General features: G+C 45.3%; 1 protein-coding gene across 2 annotated transcripts in view; it reads right to left on the bottom strand.

Annotated features, from left to right (window-relative positions):
• TSPAN9 (tetraspanin 9) overlaps window positions 1-14,859 on the bottom strand; it is a 468,673-nt gene that overhangs the window by 408,695 nt on the left and 45,119 nt on the right. The window lies entirely within an intron of this gene.

Here is a 14,859-nt window from a genome sequence, read left to right as displayed (position 1 = left end):
ACTATGAAGATAAATAGACTTAAGATGATACGGCTCTTACAGGATGAAGAGATTTAAAGGGATACTCCGGTGAAAAACTTTTTTTTTTTTTTTTTTTTAAACTGAATAGGTGCCAGAAAGTTAAACAGACTTGTAGATTACTTCTATTTAAAAATCTTTATCCTTCCAGTACTTATTAGCAGCTGTATGCTACAGAGGAAATTCTTTGCTGTTTGAATTTCTTTTTTTGTCTTGTCCACAGTGCTCTCTGCTGACACCTCTGTCCGTGTCAGGAACTATGAGGATTTTCTCCTGCTCTGGACAGTTCCTGATACGGACACAGGTGTCAGGAGAGAGCACTGTGGACAACACAAAAAAGAAATTCAAAGAGAAAATAATTTCCTCTGTAGCATATAGCTGCTAAAAAGTACTGGAAGGGTAAATATTTTTTAATAGAAGTAATTTACAAATCTGTTTAACTTTCTGGCACCAGTTGATTTAAAAAAAAATTAAATAAAAAAAATGTTTTCCACCGGAGTACCCCTTTAAGGTGGAATTCCTTTCCATGTCAGAACTTTCCCATTACAGTAAACAGTTATTTTCGTCTTTCTCCCTCGAGATTACAGAACGAAAATACATTTAATTGGTTTTCGGAGAACAATGAAAGTTAATCCACCTTACAAAATGTGAATGTGTAAGAGTCCACGAGCGAGCTGTAAATTAATAAGTCACTCATAAAAGGCCGCGCTTTGACTCTCCGAAAATACTGTGTTATTTTTGGCACAATTACCGCCAGATAAAAACACTTTCATAAATTATAACGTGCTGGTCATCTGCCCGAGACTGAAAACTTGTTATGAAAAGATCCGGAAAAAAAGGAAATCCTTTACTGAGTGTTAGAAATGAACTGACAGTGCAGTATTTTTTTTTATTTTTTTGCATTAGCTAAGGCCACTTTTTTAAGTTTTTGTTGCTCTGAAGGGGGTGGAGCTAAAAGAAAAACAAGAATACTCTCGTTTTGATCACAGTAGGATTGGACTCGGGTTGCTCTCAGCAAGACTAATCCCCTATAAGTGTCTGATCGCGAGGGGTCTGACTGCTGGGACACCCTCAGAGTGCTCCAGCCCCCCACCTAACCAGTGCTCCAGCCCCCCACCTAACCAGTGCTCCAGCCCCCCACCTAACCAGTGCTCCAGCCCACCACAAACTGGTCTCAGGAGTGAGAGCCCTCTCCACCAATCACAGTGACCCCTCGACCTACGATGGCCTCGACATACGATCATTTCCCCATACGATGGTCTCTAAGAGGCCATCGCATGTTGAAGGCAGCATCAACATATGATGCTTTTGTATGTCGGGGCCATCGCGCAAATGGCTATCCGGCAGCACAGACTGCTCCAGCTGCCACCGGATAGCCATTTACGGTGCCCCGTGTGCTCCGCTGACGATCACTTTCCTGTCCTCGGGGCTCCGGCGCGTCCTCTTCAGGATCCCCTGCATCGTCGGCGCTCTCCATCATCGTCATCACGTTGCTGCGCACGCCGTCCCGTCATCCAATAGGAGCGGCGTGCGTAGCGATGTGATGGCGGCGACGGAGAGCGAGGATGCCGGGGAAGCAGAGACCTTGCCGGAGCGTTGGGGACACCCCGGGGACGCGGCGACAGCGATGGAGGGCGACATCCAGGGCAGCGGTGATGAGCGGTGACGGTCCGGAGCGGCGGGGACACGTGAGTACAACTTCCTCTAACAGTGGTCCTCAACCTGCGGTCCTCCAGATGTTGCCAAACTACAACTCCCAGCATGCCCGGACAGCCGTTGGCTGTCCGGGCATGCTGGGTGTTGTAGTTTTGCAACATCTGGAGGTCCGCAGGTTGTAGACCACTGTCCTATACTTTAAATTGCCCAGATCCCTCAACATACGATGGTTTCAACAAACGATGGTCCATTTGGAACGGATTACCATATATATGTTGAGGGACCACTGTAATTGGTGAAACACACCATGACTCCCGAGACTAGTTCACCTTGGAAGATGGATGGGGGCTGGAGTGCTCCGAGTCAAGAGACAGGCCCCGTTTTAGAGATAATAGGGGGTCCCAGCGGCCAGACCCCCACGACCAGACACTTATCCACATAAAAGGGGATACGTTTTATTCCCTGGCTTAACCCATAAGGGACATTAATCGTGTAAGATGTGCCATAAATGCCCCCTAGATGCAGGGACTACCTCTAGCACGCACCTATTTTTTTTAGATAGAGGTCTCCCGGCCCTCTACGGACTGTGTGTGGCCACTGAAGGTTGTCAGGAAGACAAAATCAGCCAAAGCTGGTGAGTTATACAACTTACGTAAACCCCATTCACATTAATGGGAGCTTCGAAAAGTCAAAGGGAGTTATGCAAGTTGTGTAATCGGCAACAATTTTCAGCTTTCCGACCACCACTGGCATCCAAAAACAGGCCAAAGGGGGTCAGAAAGCTCATGAACACAAGTAACAACACAATAATTCGCCTAAAGGTCTTGGAGAAGACAACACTGAAGTGCACTTAAAGGGGTACTCCCGTGGAAATTTTTTTGTTTTAAATCAACTGGTACCAGAAAGTTAAACAGATTTGTAAATCACTTCAATTAAAAAAATCTTAATCCTTCCAGTACTTTTTAGGGGCTGTATACTAAAGAGAAAAAAAAATGCATTTCCTCTGATGTCATGACCACAGTGCTCTCTGCTGACCTCTGCTGTCCATTTTAGGAACTGTCCAGAGAAGCAGATGTTTGTTATGGGGATTTTCTCTTACTCTGGACAGTTACTGAAATGGACAGCAGAGGTCAGCAGAGAGCACTGTGGTCATGACATCAGAGGAAATGCATTTCTTTAATGGATTTCTCTTTAGTATACAGCCCCTAAAAAGTACTGGAAGGATTACGATTTTTTAATAGAAGTGATTTACAAATCTGTTTAACTTTCTGGCACCAGTTGATTAAAAAAAAAAAAAAAAGTTTTCCATGGGAGTACTCCTTTAAAGGGGTACTCCCCTGAAATTTTCTTAAATTTTTTAAAATCAACTAGTGCCAAAAGGTTAAACAGATTTGTAAATTACTTGTAAAATCCTTCCAGTACTTATCAGCTGCTGTATGTTCCACAGGAAGTTCTGTTCTTTTTTAATTTAATTTCTGTCTGATCACAGCGCTCTCTGCTGACACCTCTGTCCCTTTTAGGAACTGTCCACAGCAGGATAGGTTTGCTATGGGGATTTTCTCCTGCTCTGGGCAGTTCCTTAAATGGACAGAGGTGTCAGCAGAGAGCCCTGTGGTCAGGCAGGAAGTAAATTAAAAAAGAAAAGAACTTCCTCTGGAACATATGGAAGCTGATAAGGACTGGAAGGATTAAGATTTTTTAATAGAAGTAATTTTCAAATGTGTTTAACTTTCTGGCACCAATTGATTTAATTTTTTTTTCCCCAGTGGAGTACCCCTTTAAAGGGGTACTCCGCCCCTAGACATCTTATCCCCTATCCAAAGGATAGGGGATAAGATGTCAGATCGCCGGGGTCCCGCTGCTGGGGACCCCCGGGATCTACCATGCAGCACCCACCTTTAGCGGCTTCCAGAACTGCTGGAGGTCCTCAGGCTGAGTCCATCTCGACCACAAGGACGGAGCATAGTGACGTCACGACTCCGCCCCGTGGACTGATTCTAACGGGAGCGGCGTGGAAGATCACGGGGGTCCCCAGCAGCATAGGGGATAAGATGTCTTAGCGCCGGAGTACCCCTTTAATGGTCCATAAAGAAAAGGTCTAGCAGAAGACAAACCTAAGTGGATGTAGACATGTTCTGTACATATGGAAGTTGTGTCTTCAGTATCATTTACTCTAGAGAACCCAAAGTACCTTAGCCCCATGCTGAACCCGATTGTCCCTAAACATGTGGTTCTGATTAAACAAGGATAAGTCCTCCAGAAGTATCTGGTGACCACTTTCCCTATGGCATTTAACATGCGTGCTTGGTCGAAGAGAAGGAACTCCAGTCCGACAATAAAGACAATGAACAGAGGAAGTATGTGAACAGAGCCCAATAGACAACGCCAATAGACTTCTGTAATCAAAGGCTAAAATTTTATCTAAAAAATTTCTTTCATTTCAATGACGGGGACATTCTCCAAAAGTGTCACAGATGCCGTTCCCCGAGCAGCTGAGAATGCGGCAGCACCAGCCATAACTTTCATCACTCACTTCCCTCATTAACCCTATAATGGGCTGGCAATTTTATCAACCAATTAACTACTGCGTCCTTTCGGCAGCTGGTCACCGAGCCATAGACCAGCTGTGTGAAGGCCAATCCGACTGTCCTCGAGGTCATTGTCTTGTCCTGGACTCCAATGAGGCACTGTCTGAGGCTAAATATAATATAGTCACAGTCAGATAATTATAAGATTTCTTTTTACACAACCAATTTTTTTATGTGAAGGTTGATATATCAACTGGCTCCAGAAAATTAAACAGATTTGTAAATTACTTCTATTAAAAAAAATGTAATCCTTCCAATAATTATCAGCTGCTGAAGTTGAGTTGTTCTTTTCTGTCTGGCAACAGTGCTCTCTGCTGACAATCTCTGCTCATCTCGGGAACTGCACAGAGTAGAAGAGGTTTGATAGGGGAATTTGCTTCTACTCTGGTCAGTTCCCGAGACAGGTGTCACCGGAGAGCACTTAGACAGAAAAGAACAACTCAACTTCAGCAGCTCATAAATACTGAAAGGCTTAAGATTTTTTTTTAATAGAAGTCATTTACAAATCTGTTTAACTTTCTGGAGCCAGTTGATATATACATCAGGCACGCCTGATGAAAAGGCCATCCCAGCCTTGAAATGCGTTATGTGTGTTAATAAACTTAGGAATTCAAGATATACCCCTGACTCTTACTTCGCTCACTTACGACTGGCAGCGCGGAATTACTTCCACTACCTATTGTGTCCATTGTTGCATAGAGATACATGGAGGAAGCATGTCAGACGCCACTTTGTGTGTTTGAGGGGGGGGGGTCGACGCGCTCCGTTTCCGGGGAGAGCCAGCATCCCGCGCAGAAGAACATGAGGAGGGGGGGTCACAACGGTTAGACCCACTGCAATCTACAACTTTTCCCCTATCCTTTCAATAGAGGATACGTTTTTGTACACAATACTTCTCCTTTAATAGTTTGGACAATGATACCGAAAAGCGTATTTTTAGCCGATTCCATTTTGTGATGTTGTTCTAGATATTTCCTGCCGATCTGCGTAGAAAGTTTATCCATCGTCCTCAGCTGCCATCACTGATTTATTTTTATAGCGCAAACAACCCAGACGGACAATGGCTTAGCTGAGCCGTGTTCTAGGAATCCGACGATAAAAAACATCAGGACAGGAAGCCTGTGTACTTAGGAGAATGAACGAGGCTTCAATGTTTATCAACACATTTCATATTCTGCCTCTACGGCGGCCGTAAAACCCTCTCGGAGGAACGTCTTATCACATCAGATGCGCAGTAAAGTTAAGTGGAAAAATAAATAAATCTACAACTGCGCATATTCTATGGTAAATAAACAATCCGGTTATCGAAAAGCAGATATGTATGACTATTTATAACAATGGAAAACGGGTTCCTGTCGCTGAATCAACATAGTTTATGGAGATATCAGAGCGATGGCTCAGATTACACAACCTAGGCCTGTGGTCTTCAAACTGTGGACCTCCAGATGACAACAACTATACCATATATAAAGGTCCTTCATATGAGGACACCGATACCATAAATAAAGACTGATAGGTAGGGGCATTGAAGTATAAGAGTTTCAAGTTACTCCTTTACCCCCTAAATAAGTGGTCTCCAAACTGGACCTCCAGATGTTGCAAAACTAAAACTTTACCAGAACTATGTCAGGGCATAGCAATATGGAGTAGGTGTTGTGCTGTGCTATGATTGGCCAGACAAGTAAGCGAAGTAAGGAACCTGTGTTTGTACTACTGGCAAACAGCACAGCCCTGATCTTATCTCATAAAGGGGTACTCCACCCCTAGACATCTTATCTCCTATCGAAAGGATAGGGGATAAGATGTCAGATCGCGGGGATCCCGCTGCTGGGGACCCCCGGGATCTCGGCTGCAGGACCCACATGTTGCGGCTTCCGGTGGCGCTGGAGGCTCTCATCCTAACACCTCCCGACCACAGTGACGTGAGATCGTGACTGTCACGCCCCCTCCCATAGACTTGCATTGAGGGGTGGGGCGTGACATCACACAGGGGCGGAGTCGTGACGTCACGATCTCACGTCACCGTGGTTGGGAGCCGAAGCCTCCAGCATTTCCGGAAGCCGCAACAGGTTGGTCCTGCGGCGGGACCCCCGCGATCTGACATCTTATCCCCTATCCTTTGGATAGGGGATAAGATGTCGAGGGGAGTAGTACCCCTTTAAATGGAGAGGATGGAAAATAGCTGTACATTTTAGAGGAGGCTCAATGACAAGAGTGAGAGCACTGTGAAGGAGTAGTGTCATACCGAAAAACGTATACCCCTATCCGCAGGATAGGGAATAAGTTTTAGATTGTGGGGGATCCGACCACTGGGACCCCGGGATCTCCTCTGTACGGAGCCCCAGGAAAGCAGCATAACAACCTCCACACAAAGCGGCGGCCAACGGGCCCCCTCCATATATATGTCTATGAAAGAGCCAAAGACAGCTGAACGGCTCTCTCATAGAGATATATGGAGGCGTGTCGGCCGCCACTTCATGCGGTTTACGCTGCGTTCCTTGTGGGAGCCGGGGCCTCGTACAGGAGATTGCGGGGAAGTCCAACCACTGGGATCTAGAACTTAGGAGATACATTTTTCGGCATGACATATTAAAGGGGTAGTATGACTTAGAAAATCTATCTCAGGTACCCTATTATGGACTTTTGGGCTAACAGTGATGGCTTTCAAGGCCTTAAAGGGGTACTCCCCTGGAAAACAACTGGTGCCAGAAAGTTAAACAGATTTGTAAAACTATTTAAAAATCTTAATCCATCCAGTACTTATCAGCGGCTGTATGCTCCACAGGAAGTTATTTTCTTTTTGATTTTCCTTTCTGTCTGACCACAGTGCTCTGTCCATTTTAAGAACTGTCCAGAGTAGGAGCAAATCCCCATAGCTAACCTCTCCTGCTCTGGACAGTTCCTAAAATAGACAGAATTTTTTTTTCCAGGGGACTACCCCTTTAACCCAAGTGTATTTCAATAGGTGTTATGTTATACTTCAGTTGTCCTGTAGTGGTGCTGTAGGGAAATTAAACACTTGCTACCAGCAATCTGTAAGCATGTCTTTGAAAGGCAAATCAAGGCTTCCCTTTTATCTGTACAGAAGCAGCCACAGATTACAGCTCCCTGGGGGACTCAGCGGTGAGATACTTTGTAATGAACGCATTCTCATTCTCGAGTGATCCTTTTTAATAAAAATATATTTTCTTAAGCGAACAACTTCTTTAAAGGGATACGCCGCCCCCTAGACATCTTATCCCCTATTCAAAGGATACGGAATAAGATGTCTGATCGCGGGGGTCCCGCGGCTGGGCCGGCTTGAGTCTCCTTATAGCAGTGAAAGGGGTGAGGCAGATTGATTGTGTGGTTTATTTTTTTACAGAACAAAAAAAATTAAATACGGCAAATATGCCGATAGAAGGTTCATTTTTGTTATTTTTTACACAGCACTTTGCTTTTTTACTAGTATTATGTTCAAACAGGTGTGCGCTCACCTAAGAGTGTTAATGGCTCAGACAGAAGCACGAGGAGCAGGTTTGTCTATTCATCATTGCTCATCATTAACAGGTCCGGACTGGTGCTACAAAAGATAGACACCGAAAACGTGCATGGAATGCGAAGACTGATTAAGAGTTCAAAAACAACTGGTTGCAACTGAAATTAAAAAAGTTTAATTTTCTTGGACATTTTTGATTTTTTTTTTTGGCTGGGTTTTACATTGTTACATTGTTAAAATTCCTTCCACCCTGCAAAAAGGACAATGTCAGAATATTATCCACTCCTACAATCCTGTAATTCCCAGTCATAACACCAGACATTAAAGGGGTACTCCGGTGCTTAGACATCTTATCCCCTATCCAAAGGATAGGGGATAAGATGCCTGATCGCGGGGGTCCCACCACTGGGGACCCCCTTGATCTTGCACGTCGCACCCCGCTTAAAATCAGTCCCCGGAGCGTGTTCGCTCCGGGTCTAATTACTGTCGATCACGGGGCCGGAGCGTTGTGATGTCAAGGCTCCGCCCCGTGTGATTTCACGCTCCGCCCCCTCAATGCAAGCCTATGGGAGGGGGCGTGGCATATGTCACGCCCCCTCCCATAGGCTTGCATTGAGGGGGCGGAGCATGATGTCACATGGGGCGGAGCCTTGATGTCACAACACTCCCGCCCCGTGATCGACAGTAATCAGACCCGGAGTGAACACGGGGTGCGGCGTGCAAGATCACGGGGGGTCCCCAGCGGCGGGACCCCTGCGATCAGGCATCTTATCCCCTATCCTTTGGGGTACTCCGGTAGGATTTTTTTTTTTCAAATCAATTGGTGCCAGAAAGTTAAACAGATTTGTAATTTTTTTCCAGTAGTTATCAGCTGCTGTATGCTCCAGAGGAAGTTGTGTAGTTCTTTTTAGTGAGACCACAGTACTCTCTGCTGACACCTCTGTCAGTGTCAGGAACTGTCCAGAGCAGCACAGGTTTTCTATGGGGATTTTCTCCTGCTCTGGACAGTTCCTGATACGGGCATCAGGTGTCAGCAGAGAGCACTGTGGTCCGACAAAAAAGAAATTCAAAAATAAAAGAATTTCCTCTGTAGCATACAGCTGCTAAAAAGTACTGGAAGGGTAAAGATTTTTTAATAGAAGTCATTTGCAAATCTGTTTAACTATCTGGCACCAGTTGATTAAAAAAAAAGAACGGAGTACCCCTTAAAATCAAGCAAATCCCCATAGCAAACCGATCCTGCTCTGGACAGTTCCTCACATGGACAGAGGTGTCAGCAGAGAGCACTGCGGTCAGACTAGCAAGAACTACACAAACTCCTCTGGAGCATACAGCAGCTGATAAGTACTGGAAGGATTAAGATTTTAAATAGATGCAGTTTACAAATCTGTTTATGTTTCTGGCACCAGTTGATTTGAAAAAAATTGTTTTCCACCAGAATACCCCTTTATTGGTGTATATTTATGGGATACAGAAGAGAAAGTTGCTGAGGGGGTCCAAAGGCCTTCTGCCACATAGGGAGACACCATTATTGTAAATGATGCATAGAAAATGGTGGACCCAGACGTTTTATATTATTTTCCTTTTTTTTTTCATAAAGGCCAACATTTTTGCACTTCACTTCGTATTATTCTAAACACATGGACGTTTGGTCAAGCTGAACGGTCGCGCGTATGCGGGGGGGGGGGGAGGGGGTAAGATACCTACAGCCACTGAGCGATAAAACCAAGTATTAACCAAGTTCTACATATGCCTCTGACAGTAAGGAGAGTACAATATACCGTATTTTTCACCGTATAAGACGCACTTTTTCTTCCCCAAAAAACTGGGGTGGGGGGGGGGGAAGTTGGTGCGTCTTTTACGGCAAATACACATTAAAACCCTGTCATATCACGGCGGTCCCGGCGGCGGCCATCAACGGCCGGGACCCGCAGCTCATACAGGACATCACCGATCGCGGTGATGCCCAGTATTAACCCTTCAGATGTGACAATCAAAGCTGACCACCGCGTCTGAAGCGAAAGTGAAACTAACCCGGCTGCTCAGTCGGGCTGTTCGGGACCGCCGCGGTGAAATCGCGGCATCCCGAACAGGTTACAGGACACCGGGAGGGACCTTACCTGCCTCCTCGGTGTCTGCTCCGTGCCGGGATCCCCTGCATGGTGGCGCTCTCCTTCATCGTCATCACGTCGTCGCGCACGCCGTCCCATCATCCTATAGGAGCGGCGTGCGGAGCAGCGTGATGGCGGCGACAGAGAGCGAGGATCCCGGGCAGAGACGTTCCGGAGCAACGGGGACGCCCCAGGGACGCGGCAACAGCGATGAAGGGCGACATCCAGGGCAGCGGTGACGGGTCCGGAGCGGCGGGACACGTGAGTATTACCTCCTATACCAGTGGTCTTCAACCTGCGGACCTCCAGATGTTGCAAAACTACAACTCCCAGCATGCCCGGACAGCCAACGGCTGTCCGGGCATGCTGGGAGTTGTAGTTTTGCTACATCTGGAGGTCCGCAGGTTGAAGATCACTGTCCTATACTTTACATTGTATCTGGTTCAGAATCTTTTTTTTTTCTAGATTTTCCTTCTATAAAATTGGGTGCGTCTTATATGCCGGAGCGTCTTATACGGCGAAAAATACGGTTACATCAGTACAATATATTCACATTGGGGGAGATTTATCAAAACCTGTCCAGAGGAAAAGTTTCCGAGTTGCCCATAGCAACCAATCAGATCACTACTTTCATTTTTAACAAAGCCTCTGCAAAATGAAAGCAGTGATCTGATTGGTTGCTATGGGCAACTGGGCAACTTTCCCTTTGCACAGGTTTTGATAAATCTCCCCCATTATTACATTTTATGCCTATAGCTATCATTATTTTTATATATTTTTAATTTTTATTTATTTTATTTTATTTTATTCCGTTTATGTATTTTTTTTTTCTTCTCAAAAAATGGAGATACCTGAAACATTTTGCCTCTGATTCCCAAGAATTTCATGTCTCCAATTAAACAAAATCTTTAGGTCAACTAGACCCCCCCCCCCCCCCCCCCCCCCCCACCCCATCTTTGAGGCTACCTCCACAATGAATACCTTTTGTATAAAGAAGTACTCCACCACTCTGCAGAGGAGTACAAGAGCTCTCTGTGCTGATGCAAAGGATCTCCTGGAGATTTTGATATCTCAACATGATGGTTACCAAGGTAAGTACGGGTTAGGAGAATAAAGATAAACCTTATTTATGCAGAATTTGTTAGTCTTTGTAGTTATACTTTTGTGTAAACAAAATATTTTGAAAGTAGATCACCCAAAACTTGGGTAAATTTTCACTTTTTGTCCACAGGATTTGTCTACAAAAAATAGGACAAAAGAGCATGGGTCTTCTAATGCCGTAACTCATGTTATTGTGTGGTAGCCTGGGGTTGTAGGGTATATGGGGTGTAGCTGTGCGGTAACTAAAGGGTGCTTGTCTAACCCTTATCACTCATGACGCCAGGGTGAGGGCTCCTCTGTAAATGCTTGTCCTATCGCCACCCGTCCCAACGATAGGGTGGTATAATAAATGATTGTTCACAACCGGAGGTTTTATGAAAACTGTTGGAACTTTTACTGCAGCTTTTATGCAACCTTAAAGGGGTACTCTGGAGAAAAACAGTATTTATTTATTTTTTTTTTTTTTTAAATCAACTGGTACCAGAAAGTTAAACAGATTTGTAAATTACTTCTATAAAAAAAATCTTAATCCTTCCTGTACTTATTAGCTGCTGAATACTACAGTGGAAATACTTTTCCATTTGAAACACAGAGGTGTCTGCTGAATCACGAGCACAGTGCTCTCTGCTGACATCTCTGTCCATTTTTAGGAACTGTCCAGGGTAAAAGGAAATCCCCATAGCAAACATATGCTGTTCTGGACAGTTCATAAAATGGACAGAGATGTCAGCAGAGAGCACTGTGGTCATGATGTCAGCAGACAGTTCTGTGTTTCAAAAAGAAAAGAATTTCCGCTGTAGTATTCAGCAGCTAATAAGTACAGGAATGATTAAGATTTTTTAATAGAAGTAATTTACGAATCTGTTTAACTTTCTGGCACCAGTTGATTTAAAAAAAAAAAAAAAAAAGTTTAGTACCCCTTTAAACAGGAACAGTCTTTGTACAAGAGTCTATTAAGATCCTGACAGTTGGTTGGGACCTCGTGAGTTTCTAGAGCTTAGAAAAGGAATAAGTGCTGCTCCGCTGGATTTAGGGGATCGAGTTTAGGTCCAGCAGTCACACTAGCTTTAGCGGGGATTGATATCGTAACTCACGATTAGATTCAGGCTGAGGCTGGCAGGCTTCAGGCCTAAGCTTGTCTTTGTAAGTAACACGGAACTCCTCTCTCTCTGATTGTCCGGAACCCAAAAGATATGCGGCTTGCTTTGCAGCTCAGGAGCAAGAGAGCGAGGATTGGCTGGCAGCTCCCTTATATGGGCAGAGGCTGGCCTTAAGCTCATTGGTCCATACCATCTGTCATTCCCTTTACAAGGAATTATGGTCTAACCATGTGACCACACACATGACCTAGGAAGGTCCTTTAACATACCTTAATAGAATTAACATTAGTCATGTGACCTAAGGTCCTGCGACACTTTATAGATAATTAAATATATAATTACTTATACATATAAACATCACAAAATTAAAGGAGTAGTCCAGTGGTGATTCAGTGGTGAGCAACTTATCCCCTATCCTAAGGATAGGGGATAAGTTGCAGATCGCGGGGGGTCCGACCCCTGGGGCCCCCCGCGATCTCCTGTACGGAGCCCCGACAGCCCGCTGGAAGGGGGCGTGTCGACCTCCCGCACGAGGCGGCGGCCGACACGCCCCCTCAATACAACTCTATGGCAGAGCCGAAGCGCTGCCTTCGGCAATCTCCGGCTCTGCCATAGAGATGTATTGAGGGGGCGTGTCAGCCGCCGCCTCGTGCGGGGGTCGACACCCGCTATCTCGGCGGAGAGCCGGGGCCCCGTACAGAGAGATCGCAGGGGGCCCCAGCGGTCGGACCCCCCCCCCGCGATCTCAAACTTATCCCCTATCCTTAGGATAGGGGATAAGTTTTTCACCACTGGACTACCCCTTTAAATAAGGAAGAGGCGACTAGGGGCTATCCCACCAGGAGGACCCCACTGGAACGAAGTAACTCTGACTTTGGGGACCACCATACAAGGTACGGTATACGATACGGTACCGGGACACCACAATTGTTTTGTAACCATTTACATGTAACAAATCATGCAAATCTGAGTGATCTCATAAATGTGGCACCATAAAATGGCCCGGTACAGCACCGTACTATGGAATCTGTAGGCTCTGTAAGCCCCAAAGACATATGGTGGGACGGGAAGGTCCCATAGACTCAGAGCTTGAACTGACTGAATGATGGCGACACGCAAGATGTCTTAGAGGAACAATAAGTCTATTAGAAGGTTTTCTCAGACCGACCAACTTTCCCATCCCCGCCCTTCACTTCTCACTACAATGGAACCTGCAGAACTTGCCACCCAGCCATAATAGTAAGAAGTTTCAGCGTGTTTAACACAATTGTGTAGCTGTCTCAGTTAACCCCTTGGGCTGTAGAGAAACCCATAGACAAATGTTGGCCTAAGATAAAATAAGCCTTTAAGACTTTTTTTTGTAAACTGAAAGGCCTATTCTAAATCAATAGGAATTGATATAATCTGGATTAAAAGAGATTCATAAAAACAGAACACACTTTGCCAATGCAAACAAAGCCCCAAAAATTGTTTGCTTTGCTTTAAAGGGGTACTCCAAATGATAGGGGATACAATGTCCGATCGGGGGGGGGGGGGGGGCTCCCCCCCGCCGCTGGGACCCCAGCAATCTCTTCTGCAGCGCCACAGTCATCAGGTGCATGGAGCGAACTGACGTCACGGCCACTCCCCCTCGTGACACCACGCCCCCTCCCATTGACTTGCATTGAGGGGGCATGGCCGTGACATCACAAGCCTCCGGTGCTGCAGCCGGCATTCTATACAAACGCCAGGTACTGCAGGGAGATTGCGGGAGTCCCAGCAGCGGAACCCCCGCAATCAGACATCTTATCCCCTATCCTTTGGATAGGGGATAAGATGTCTAGGGGCGGAGTACCCCTTTAAGCCTATGGATCATGGATGGTAGGTATTTGTAGAAAGAAGGATACGGCATGGTAGATTTTATTTCCCTATACATTTTGTTCCCCCCCATTTAGAACACATTCTCCATCAGGCATGCACATGTATGAGGGATCGGGAGAAATAGCTTTCGGCTGACAACTATCTTACATGAATGATCAGCTTAAAGCGGACCAGTCAGCAGGAAAACAAGGGTAAGATAGGGCTGATCAAGAGTATCACGGTGTAATAGTAGATATCTAAGCTACCACTAGAGTAAAAAACAAGTAAATTATCTCAGAAGTAAAAAAAAAAAACTCAGTAAAAACATAACCTTTAATTACCATATTTAAAATCGATTAACCAAAATAAAAATCCTCCAAATAGTACAAATTGAGCAAAATGAAACATAAACACCTAAAGGTTCACAATAAATAATCACTACGGTTAAATAATAGCGGCTATTGCACCTCAATAATTCTGCAATTAACCCCAACATGTTTCCCCACTTTAAATGGCAGTGTTCATCAGGGGAAATAAGACAGGATTAGGAAAAGATAATCACTTAAAAATATACCAACGTTTCATAAAAAGTGCAAAAAGTTAATATCAAGGTCTAAAAGTAGACTGCTCACTATACACACAATGCAAAAAGGATTTCAAAGAGGGAGCTGGAGGAGTCATCATCAACCGTTATACTTCAGGGAAGACAGGTGAGTGGTATCTGCTAGGGAGCCACACATGGGCTTTCTAACAAGCATGGCCACCGATCAGCTGTGCACATGTCATACTAATGCCATATATAGGACTAGTCATCTCGTTTTTGGACATACCTTATTCAAAAGTCCTCTCCAATGGTGAGATATCAGCCTTTTTGTTAGTATGCAAATGAGGCTCAAGTAGCCAGGGGCGTTCTCCAGCATGGCAAAAGCCCTGGCAAGTAAAACAGGGTAGGTAGATGCATGCGGGCC

This window comes from Hyla sarda, chromosome 4 (assembly GCF_029499605.1).
Source record: "Hyla sarda isolate aHylSar1 chromosome 4, aHylSar1.hap1, whole genome shotgun sequence".
Lineage (NCBI taxonomy): Eukaryota > Metazoa > Chordata > Amphibia > Anura > Hylidae > Hyla > Hyla sarda.
The sequence above is the reverse complement of the archived record's forward strand: the minus strand, read 5'-3'. Positions and strand labels throughout refer to the sequence as shown.